Genomic DNA, 12635 nt, shown 5'->3' with positions numbered 1-12635 from the left:
AGTTTGCATATATTTTGATATAAAATGTAAATGTTGTATAAGTACTGTAGGTGCCATTTGCTAAATACAGCAGCTTATATTTGATATGATGTACACAGTGCATTCACTGTATTTTCTTTTTGGAATATATATAATACTAATATGAGAGAGACTTGCAGTCTCAGAAGAGTGAGACCATTCCAGACATTGTATATGAATCACACAAAAAATGGTTGTTTTCCACCAGAAATATCTATGTTAATTTATGTGATCTATTGTTTGCAAAACATGATAAAAAAAGAAGCCTCACATCTCTTGGCTTGATGTAATTGCCTCCTTCAAATAATTATGTGCATATTTTTGGGAGAAAGAGAGTGTGTGTGTGTGTGTGTGTGTGTGTGTGTGTGTGTGTGTGTGTGTGTGTGTGTGTGTGTGTGTGCGCACACGCATGTATATGGGATTGTGCTGTTTGTCCTTACGGGATTTGATTTGTAAAAAGAAGCCTACTATTCAACCAATCACCAATGCCTCTTTCTTTAAGCTGCACCACTGACATTATCTCACACACTTTTGCTTTGAGCCCAACACAAATAAAATGTTATTGTGATTTCAATCAGACAGGAAGATGTGGAAGAACCCTTTAATTACCATCAGATACAAGCATGTAGGTGACAGTCTTCTGCTGTCTGAAGGGAAGATACAAGTATTTGCAATCAAAAGTTTCTCCAGGAAAAATGACTGTTCAGGGTAAAAGCTTTTCTGTGGCCATTTGTCTGCAATATACAAATGCTATTTGTGAACATAGAACCTTTACAAATCCAATGTTGAATGCTGAATAACATTTTTTCTCCACAGCCCAATATTTGCATCTACCAAGAACATTCAAAAGATATGCAGCTTTGGTGGGAGTCGGGTCAATCCTGGGTCACATCGTCTCCATTTATTCAGTGTCTGAATCCGGTCTAGTAGTGTTCATGAGTACACCCAATGAGGCACGGACATTCTCTTGAGGCTTGGAGTCACTAAACAGCATCGTTGAACAGCACCACCGCAAAGAGAATTTGCATTTATGTCTGCATAAAAGTCCATTTGATGACCCATTACTAGCACAAGCCTAATGGGACGGCAATGACGACTCACTGGGGGCTTTAAACTAGCTCTTTGTTATCACAGGCAGACACTTGTGGGGCAGCATGAGGCCCCACAAGTGTAAGAAAGAGCTCTTGTCTTGTTTGACCAGCTACCTGCAGTCAAGTCCTGCTCTTTTCACGGTCTGACACAATGCTGCACAGTGACGGACATGGCATTTAGTTCAACGGACAAGCTGTTTTCTGCATGAGGGAGCAACAATCTCTTTCTCATTAATATGTCATTTAAAGGCAGTCCGTGCTTTCTCTACACCTCTGGAATGTGGGAGACAGGGCCTTGAAAGAGAGTCGCTGCCCGCTGCACTCCGGGCCCCCCCCCCCCCCCCCGTTTTAATTTGTGGATCCACCACGTTATTCAGAGCCGCTCCAAAATGGAGGAAAAAAAAGTAGTTGGCCCAAAAGATGACCCATGCTACACTGAGTTTCATGAAAATCAGTCAGGTTGTTTTTGCATAATCCTGCTAACAAATAAACCAGCCTACCAACAAACACACGCCACTGAAAACATTACCTCTCGCCCTGTGCTGTCGCTGGGGTGGAGGTAATCAGAGTCCAACCAGTTTACCCAATTGCAGAATATCAGTAGAATGACAAAACAAAGGGAAGAAAGCTGATAGATCAAATATATCAAAAAGGTTAAATAGCCAAATAACCAGGAAACCAAACATTGACGTCCGAGCCATAGTCCAGCTTCACCCATCCAGCGTTCATTCCCCCTCCCCCCTTGGTCATTGACCAAGTCGGTACTTAGAGAAAACGTGTTGCGTTGCAATCCTCATTAAGGCCTCCAGGTTGTAAAGTGCGAAGGCTATAAATCCAATATACCTCATTTTGTATAAGAGGTTGTGGATATTCTCTCTGCCACATACATTGTAGCTCATCTGCTTCTGGTATATATGGAACCCTTGTGGCACATTTTGTCTGTATTGATTACATGATTCTCTTGTTCACCTGATGTGGTATGGTAGATAAAGGTCATGGGTCAATATAATCAACTCACCTGACGAAGGCCAATTTGTGGTTGAAACGTTGTCTTTGCAACTCAGCAAGCTGTTGTACAGACTTTTCTTCTGCACCAGCGCCCAAATGGATGTGCGTAACCTTTCGCTTTTCTCTAGGAAATGGAATTGACAGAGGGCAAATTCAAAAGATCCAGTTAAAGCAACGTAGTTAGTTCAACTTAGCATTCTTTACTCTGAATGTTCTGCCACCAGTGGCTTTTTATGGCAAAGACAAGCAGGAACATTTTACCTTTTAAAAACAATCACAGGTCGGAGCCTTTGTGTTGCTGAGCGCACAGCAGAGCGGCTATGAATAGTAAGGCAAGATAAAGCTATAAAATGGTCGTTTTGCTAGAGCAACGAGGCTAATTTATCATTCTCTAGGGGTCAGGCGACGCTCCCTGGGTTGTGAATTTTAATGGTGTTTTTTATGGGTCTTAATAAAGTCTATTTTGCCGAAAGCGCTTATGCAGAAGAGCACAACATCCTTCACTCCCCTCGCTTAGTGAGTCAAGGAGAGGCTTGGGCCAAATTTAGCCTGATTTGCTGTCAGATCTTCTTCCAAAATATACAGAGGACACATACACACACGCACACACATGGATGCAAGCACACACGGACACACACACATACACACACACACGCGCACACACTGTATAAAGATATCCTAACATTCTCTGTACAATAAAGATAATCATTAAACAGTTTCTACAAGAGCCTTTGGTCTCGCTTTAGATGAAGTGCAGCTCATAAAGGCCCCAATAAGCTTTCATAAAGCCCCTATAAGCGCTACATCATACTACACTAAAATCCTGCAGACATTTTTGAAATTCCTTTGATATTTTGTCCATCATCGTTCCCCCGTTCTGTCACTATTCACCGTCCTAGCGCCCCTGGTGTGTCTTCTCATTCCTCTCACGTCACTGAAGCAGCTCCCTCCGGTCTGAGACTGTCAAGCTCCGATTTTAACAATGTTCCATTTGCTTGCTTAAACCCATTCACCAGATGTGTACGTAGCCCTATTCATATTTCAGATTTTATTTGTGGGGTATCAGACTTTTATGAGAGAAGCTTGATCGCCAGTGCATGTACGTACGTTAAGGGATGCCACTTTATCAGGGTCTTGGTTTTTTTCAAAGACACTACACTCATAAACACCGGGTACACATCAGGGTCAACTACAGAGGAGAAACCCAGATAGCAAGTGGATCTGGGCCATATACAGGCCAGATCTGGCCCTTGTGGCTTAGTTCCGGCCCATATATGGCCCAGAATCATTACACATCCGCTTGCTATCTGGGAGCGAACTGTAGGACTTTTGTGAGCAAACAGCAACAAACCGTAGCAGATTCTTGGTTTAATATTGTGTCAATGGCAATTAAGGTGACGGTGATCTTTGGGATCGGGGACTGTAAGTGAACTTCAAACTCTTTGTGTTCTCAGTCTCTTCTCCCCTCGGTGTAGACAAGCAGTCATTGACCCAGTCAAGGAGGAAATGCTATCTGATGAAGGTCTGAATCTCTGTGTGGAACTATTGACTTGTGTATTGGATTTCAGGGCTTGAGTGACACCATTTAACACCGGGGTTAATACATTACATGATTGTTTCCTTGAGCATCTATTTGAGCTGATGTCTGTCCACCTACCGCCATGCAAGCCCTTAATGAACTACACATGGCCTCAGCATAAAACCAGGTAGAATAGCCCTCTATATGCTCTTGGAGGTAGAGACACCATACTATATGGTGCCATATAACTTTGCATAGAACTCTGCAGCCAGACTGTTGACAAGCACCAGGATGAGGGATCACATCTCTCCTGTCCTGGTCTCCCTCCACTGGCTCCCAGAGCGGGAGAGAGCACAGTTCAAAACCCTCATGCTCACCTATAAAGCACTAAATGGACTTGATTACATCTCAGAACTCCTGGAGTATACGTCAACACAAGCATCAAGAACCCTTAGATCAGGTGACCGGAGAGTGCTATACGTCCCCCGGTCTAACCTGGTCTCAGAGACTGCTACACGTCCCCTGGTCTAACCTGGTCTCAGAGACTGCTATACGTCCCCCTGGTCTAACCTGGTCTCAGAGACTGCTATACGTCCCCCCGGTCTAACCTGGTCTCAGAGACTGCTATACGTCCCCTGGTCTAACCTGGTCTCAGAGACTGCTACACGTCCCCCGGTCTAACCTGGTCTCAGAGACTGCTACACGTCCCCCTGGTCTAACCTGGTCTCAGAGACTGCTACACGTCCCCCGGTCTAACCTGGTCTCAGAGACTGCTACACGTCCCCCTGGTCTAACCTGGTCTCAGAGACTGCTACACGTCCCCTGGTCTAACCTGGTCTCAGAGACTGCTACACGTCCCCTGGTCTAACCTGGTCTCAGAGACTGCTACACGTCCCCCGGTCTAACCTGGTCTCAGAGACTGCTACACGTCCCCCTGGTCTAACCTGGTCTCAGAGACTGCTATACGTCCCCTGGTCTAACCTGGTCTCAGAGACTGCTACACGTCCCCTGGTCTAACCTGGTCTCAGAGACCTGCTATACGTCCCCTGGTCTAACCTGGTCTCAGAGACTGCTATACGTCCCCTGGTCTAACCTGGTCTCAGAGAGTGCTACACGTCCCCCGGTCTAACCTGGTCTCAGAGACTGCTATACGTCCCCTTGTCTAACCTGGTCTCAGAGACTGCTACACGTCCCCTGGTCTAACCTGGTCTCAGAGACTGCTACACGTCCCCGGGTCTAACCTGGTCTCAGAGACTGCTATACGTCCCCCGGTCTAACCTGGTCTCAGAGACTGCTACATGTCCCCTGGTCTAACCTGGTCTCAGAGACTGCTACACGTCCCCCTGGTCTAACCTGGTCTCAGAGACTGCTATACGTCCCCTGGTCTAACCTGGTCTCAGGAGGTGGCCGAGCCTTTGCAGTAGCAGCACCACGGCTGTGGAATGAACCGCCACTGGACATCAGAACTGCCCCTGATCCGACTACATTCAAGAGAGAGATCAAGACATATTTCTGGCGCAAACTGAATTACTGAGATGTGCTCCATATCTAATTTGTATTATTATCTGACTATTCTTGTTGCTCTTTACCCTTAGTGGAGTTCTATATGTCTGCTTCCTTCTGCTCAGTTGTTGTCTTCATGTTTTCACCTGATGGAACCTACGCTTTGGGCAACCTGACCAGTTGTAAATAATATGCGTGTAACAAATAAAGATGACTATGACTATGACTATTGCGATCCCACAGGACTCTATCACAATGACAAGTTGACGAGTTCGGACCGAGATGGGCAAAAAGGCTTTTATGTACTCTGCCCCCTCAACATGGAACACTTTACAAAACACGACGGAATCACTCTAAATGAATTCAAAAGTGCTGTAAAGGCTATAGAAACCGAATCTATTGGTAGTTGTAATTGTTAACTGATCGTCATATGAACTATTACTGATTTTGCGCTTTGAGCTAGTCTTGTTAACATTTGTTGTCATTGTTGTAGCGGTTGTTATTGTTGTTTTTTGTTGTCATTGTGTATCGTAACCTTTATGTCTAGTTGTGTATCGTAACCTTTATGTCTTTTTTTCAGGAAACTGTGTTGCTGCCTCTCTTGGCCAGGATTCTCTTGTAAAAGAGATTTTAATCTCAATGAGTGGTTAAATAAAGGTATAATAAAGGTATAATAAAAAAATATTTTATATGCTCTTGGACGTAGAGACACCATATATTATCTCACATTCTGTTATTGAGGGGGTTGATTTAACAGCAATTTTATTTTTATTTTGTTCCCTTGTCATTGTCACGTTGCTGTTGTCCTTGTCATTTGTCACATGGTCACAGTAACTCTCCAGGCTTCTCGTTGTGATCATCAGTAGAGGCGGAAGAACTGCAGGGGTGAAAATGAATGATATAATTTCCGTAGTGGCATGTCATCATGTGCTCTGTGAAGTATAAGAGTCCTCCTGGAGGGCTGCTCCGACTCTTCCTCTCGCCTCATCCTCTCCCTCCCCCATCCTCTCCCTCCCCCCCCCTTGTGATGTTTCTGTGTTTACAAACATCCCACTGTGGGAATACTGACTCCATTAACCACAGCAGTCTGAGTGCCGCGGTGGGGGGCTGAGCACCTGATATGCTCGCTCTCTCTGACAAACCATAATTCCCTGCCTTAAGCCCCGGGAAACAAGATATCTTCAACCGTAAAACTGAAGGGTAAACTAGATCGGCCATTCCAGGCAGCGTGTTACAGACAATTCTGATTAGCTCAAACTCAACGTGGTGTCCAAGTCAACCAAGTTTGAGCAGCTATCCCTGAGGTGTCAACTGTGACAGACTGGATGTGTCAAGAGAGCCTAGAGAGAGAGAGTGTGTGTGTGTGTGTGTGTGTGTGTGTGTGTGTGTGTGTGTGTGTGTGTGTGTACTGTACGTGTGTGTGCGTGTGTGTGTGTGTGTGTGCACTCGTGTGTGTGCGCACGTGTGTTGTGTGTGTGTGTGTGTGTACTGTACGTGTGCGTGTATGTGCACTCGTGTGTGTGCGCACGTGTGTTGTGTGTGTGTGTGTGTGTGTGTGTGTGTGCGTGCGTGCGTGCATACATGCATGAATGCATGAGAACACCAATACGCGCGTGTGTGTGCGCACGTGTGTTGTGTGTGTGTGTGTGCGTGTGTGTGTGTGTGTGTGTGTGTGCGTGTGTGTGTGTGTGTGTGTGTGTGTGTGCGTGAGAATACTAGGGAAGGAGCCTGTCTCCAAATCACAAAGCCCCCCCATCACTCTGACAGCATCAAGCTGAGCCGGATCAATACCCTTAGGGCCCCAGCAGCCCTGGAACTGACAGGAAGAGCAGCAGAGACAGAGGCTGAGGGAGATGGATGAGGCGATGGATGAGGGGAGAGCATCAAATAGAAACTCTCAATGAGTCATTACCAGCGAGTGGGAGTTGTTTCCCAGTTAGACCTCTTTGCCGTCTCCCATGGCGAGAGTTTGGTGATGTGCAGAGCAAGACTGTGAAAGACAGAGAGAGAGAGAGAGAGAGAGAGAGAGAGAGAGAGAGAGAGAGAGAGAGAGAAAGAGAGAGAGAGAGAGAGAGAGAGAGAAAGTGAACATATTTTGCCCTCTGTCCCCTATGGAGGACGGCCTCTATGTCCAGATGGCTTGCTGGAAAGACTTCCTCCTCTCCTTCACTCAGCTAACAGACCAGCTCCTCATTGTGCACCATAGTTTCACTCTGCTCTCTGTTCATAGAGGACATGATAAGCCAAGGCAAGGCAAGTTTATTTATATAGCACATTTCAGCCACAGGGCAATTAAAGGTGCTTTACATGAGACATTAAAAGTAAGTATGTAAGATGTATAATTTGTGTAATGTAAGTATGTGGAATACAGTTATTGACTTCTAATAGGTTAGAATTGTGGTTCTGTATTGTCTACAGGCAGTTTATATTCTAAGTCTCTATTTATTACAAACTCAGGTCGGAGGTGATGTGTGTGGTTGAGTTGCAGGTGAATCTCTTCCGCTTTCCACTGTTCCATAGGGGAATTTATATTGGCAGCTGAGTTTTCACGGAGTAGACAATTTCAAAGTAAAACACTCATCATATTCACTGGTCCAGTAAACCATGGATATGCTAATATTTCCTCCATATATAATCAATAGCTTTCAACATTTCAATAGCTTTTAAAACTCACATATCCATTATCCATCCTTTGTTGAAAAAAAGAGAAAAGAAAATCCCCCTGGAAATCCCCATGAGCACCAGCGCTTCCCGAGGCCTCCTTCCGCGCACACGCCTCAGCAGCGTGCAAATCGATGGTGGAGGGAGAAGGCGGGGTCTGATCAGAAACGCTCAGAGATCCGTGAGCTGAGTCGATCCGGGTAATTCGGTATGAAATATCCCGTTTCCGCCTCAGTGGACACATCTGGCCAAGCGATTCATTTTGTTTAGCCACTTCTACGTGGCAATCAAAATGAATTAGCATGACGATTTTATTTCTGAAAAGGTCTATAGGAGCTGAGTTTTATTGATGAATTTCAATAAGGACTTGACAAAGGTCTTTTCAGATTGGCTGCTCCCACACTCTCGATTGACCTTGAACTGTCTAGTATCCTCCGTCTATGTAAGTACCCCCATAAAGTCGTTGCACTATATTTTTTATATCATCATTCAGGACTAACAATAGAGGTTGGAGAAGGTAGGAGGTCACTGGCTATAGATGATGAGGGACGTACAATAACGCATTCACTCATACTGAGCTAAACTACTGTGGAAAAATGTTATTGATTTAACCTATTTTATTTCTTTTCTATTAAATGTTCAATTCAAGTCACGGTTAATGGATTATGGCATTACCTACACAGTACGTGACCAGTTCAGTCTTCTGTGCCGGGCACTCACATGAGAAAACAGGACACCCTTAATGCCATATAATCCCCATCGCAGACACACCCGCCGCTGAACCACTGGTCCAACCCATTATTTGTGGGCCAACCCCTGCAGCCGTTAGACATACTTCCAGCTTCGGCTGAGGTTATCTGGCTCCAGTAAGTGGTGAGAAGTGGGCTAGGAGAGCCTAAATCCTGCCAGGAGCCTACTGTCATTAAAAAGAAGGCATGAGCCGATGTGTTTGATCTCAGTGCCATGGAGCGATAGACTGATCCGTCCTGTGGTGATGCTAGACCAGAGGAGAGAGAGAGAGCCAAGGAGAGAGAGCCAGCCAAGGAGAGAGAGAGAGAGAGAGAGAGAGGGAGAGAGAGAGAGAGCGTGGCATGACACCAACAGGGGCTTGGTAATTGAGAGCACAGGCAGTCCACCTTGTTCCAGAAGAGAAACAACCACTCCCCCCAGGAAGGAAGGAAGGAAGCTGACAGAGATAGATAATTATCATGGAGAGGATATACAGACTCTGGGAACTTTGACAAGGCATTAACTATTTAGTTTTTCTCTTTTCTTCAACTAGTGCGAAGTGCCCATCGTGGTTGTTCTGTGCATTCTATCTATCTATCTATCTATCTATCTATCTATCTATCTATCTATCTATCTATCTATCTATCTATCTATCTATCTATCTATCTATCTGTCTGTCTGTCTGTCTGTCTGTCTGTCTGTCTGTCTGTCTGTCTGTCTGTCTGTCTGTCTGTCTGTCTGTCTGTCTATCAAACATCAGTGAAATCTGTGACCCACACAGCAAACTTTGCAGGGCTGCATGTACAGAAAGCATGACTCACACCACCAGAGCCAGATAAATCGACAGAACCAGTTTAAATTCACCATTCAAAACATCCCCTCTGGCGTATACCACTAACCGAAACAAATAAAATGGGTGCATTCGTTTCGGGTCGCGGCATGTCTGTCAAGGCAAGTGGGCTACTCCCGCCCACTGAAATCATTAGAGAGGGGGAAGGCCAGCCTGAGCTGTGGAGAGAAATGGGATGTGAGCTCGGGAGGTCTGGATAGTCTCATGAGGCTAGAGTTTTTTGGCAGTGGGACATGGTGTTGGTGGTAGAAACTGGAGAGCAGGAAGCGCAGAGAACTGGAGATCTTCTCCATCTACACAATCTCCATCAAGTTAGCCTCGTGTCAGTCACGTGATGCTCTGACTGAGTCGGCTGGCTAGTGGAGAAGCTCCGTGCAACATTGCAAATTATCCTGGTAATATTGTATTTACGGATCAGTTTGTGTACATTTGGTGAGAATTAAAAGTGCTAATTAAAAGAGTGGCAGATGGTGCGAAAGGGGCGAAGCAAGAGACCAGACTTTGAGGGAAACAGCCCGAGTCGGCTAGCTCGCTAACTGTAGCAGACAAGCATGGCGACTAGCATGGCTCTTGACATTGCTAACATAAATGCCACGCTGACCAAGATAAGCCGTGAATTGGGAGACTTCAAGAAAGAAATCAAGAAAAAGACCCTCCCTCCTATGGAGGGAAAGTTGTAAGTTTTTCTTGGCCCGAATCAGTGATGTCGAGGAAAGAGTGGGTTTCCTGGAGGATACACAGACGCAACTTGTAGCTGACCCCCGCTTCAAAGAAGGAGGTGGAGGCGTTGAGAGCTAGCCTGGAAGCATTGGAAAATAGATCAAGGTGGAATAATTTGAGATTCGTCGGCATTGCAGAAGGCAAAGAGAATGGGAACTCTATCACCTTTCTAAACAAATGTTTGCCTGCAGCGCTGGGTATCAATGCTCCAGAAGGGGGTTTTGAGATTGACCGGGCCCATAGAATTCGAGGTCGCAGCCCAGGAGCTAAGGGAACCCATTTGTCTCCTGGGGAGTCCAAAAGGTTGTGTAGGGACTGGGTGGGACATGCTTTCTTTAGTACCTTGCAATTTAAATGTTTAAGAGAAATAACAGATTTAGAGGGACGCCTGGTTATTATTCTGGCAGAGATACAGTGTCAAACACTAATACTGGCCAATATATTCACACCTAATGAGGATCATCCTGGCTTTTTTGTGGATCTTGAAAGTAAACTCCTGGAATTAGATGCTTACCCTGTTATCCCTGGTGGAGAATTCTAATTTTATAACCTAATTTGGACCGCAATGGGCTCTCTAGGAACAAGCCACCCAAATCTGCCCTGACAGTGAAAGGATTATGTGATTCCTTGGGGTTAGTTGATATTTGGAAGTTAATAAACCCAGCAGGAAGGGATTATACCTTTTACTCTAGCCCACATAATATGTATTCAAGAATAGTTTTTGGTATCTAAGACACTACTTCCTTCTACTTTATCCTGCTCAATAGGTAACATTCAGATTTCTGATCATGCTAATGCAGGGGTCTCAAACTCCCGGCCCGTGGGCCATCTGCGGCCTGCCCCACCCCTTCATCTGGCCCGTGACATGATGTCAGAAATATAATGTAATCCGGCCCGCAAAAACATTTCTTGTACACGGTGCCAGCAGGCAGGCCTACAATGTGAAATTCAAGTTGCAATGCTGTTATTGTGCGCCGTGCGAGAGTTGAATGCTGCATACAGTAACAGGTGCAATCAATCCACATGCAACTATGAACTATGAATGGAATGCAGCTCGCCACCGAGAGGCTGTTTTCATGGTTAACTAACGTTAGGAACACAGACGGTTTCAAGAAAGATGGACACTGCAGTATTTTTTGTGGAGTTCAATGGAAATGCTACCTGCCTGATATGCAAGAATAAAGTCGCCGTTCTAAAGGAATATAATGTCAAGAGCTATTCATTACTAAACATGGAGAACAGCGTGAGTCATAGGGAGACGAGAGGGATAAACGAGCCACACAGCTGAGAGGGATAACGCCTCAGCAATCTTTCAAGTGTCTGGCAAGAAATAGAATAGTAGCCTACAGATGTATTCAAGTGTCTGGCAAGAAATGGAAACAAACTTGAACTTGAACTCTTGAAGTAAATGCAAGTACAGGTCCAGGGCAGGCTTACAGTAGTGATACATCTTGCAGCTAAAATAGAATAAAGTACAAATGTAGGCTATTCAAGATAAAATAAAAGAAAGGAAAAAAGATTTGCACTGTTAACATACATTAAAATGTTTTGAAACCGGTTTGAATTTGTATGATGAAAATGTTAGTTATAGAAATGAAAAATTACATTTTCAGAAATATTGCACTTTCTTATAGTTAGTAGACATTGAAGTGGCCCTCCTATGAGTTGACGATACCAGCAGTGGCCCCAAGCCAATTTGAGTTTGAGACCCCTGTGACCATAGACCTCCATTATAAAAGGGGTGCCGCACAGAGGAAAAAGGAGCTAGCTTACTCCTGCACGGATCGATTACATGTTGGTGTGTACGGATCGGTTTCATTGAGGACAAAGCAACATTTGAGCTAAACTTGCTATGACAGCGGCGTTCCCCTTTAACTCTCAGGATATAAAGTTAACTGGTCAAAATGGGAGGCTCTCCCCTTGACCGCGTTGTGCCCAAGCACACTTTTCCAAGAAAGGCATTTCAGTGGGTGTCAGGAGGCATGAGGTATTTAGGAATCCTCTTTCCTCAACAAATAAGTGATAAGAGTGAACTTTGACTCTCTTTTTAGAAAGATCTCTGCTGATGTGGAGAGATGGTCCTCTCTATTTCTGTCTCCGTGGGGAAAGGTAAATGTGTTAAAAATGAATTGCATCCCAAAGGTGAATCATCTTCTGCAGTCTCTTCCAGTATGCATACCTTGTGGAATACTTCAAACAATTTGATAATATTTGAAATAACTTTCTATGGAATGGGAAAAGAACCAGAATGAGACTGGAAAAACTACAGGTGCCAGTTGACTGAAGGGTGGACTTGGGATTCCTAAACGTGTTTTGTATCACTATGCCTTTAGCTTGAGGAACCTGACTCAGTCGTCCCTGCCTCCAGAAAGCCCCCCCCTCCCCCCCCACCGGTTAGAACTGGACAAAACGGGATTCTTCCCACTTTCACCCTTCGCTGGCATTTCTGTAACGTTAATTGTGATAGAAATTGGGGGCTTAAGCAGAGAGATGAGTTTCGGCTGTTCTCTTCTGCCCTGGCCGTCCTGTTTCAACC

Source organism: Borostomias antarcticus, assembly GCF_949987555.1.
Source record: "Borostomias antarcticus genome assembly, chromosome: 3".
Lineage (NCBI taxonomy): Eukaryota > Metazoa > Chordata > Actinopteri > Stomiiformes > Stomiidae > Borostomias > Borostomias antarcticus.
The sequence above is the reverse complement of the archived record's forward strand: the minus strand, read 5'-3'. Positions refer to the sequence as shown.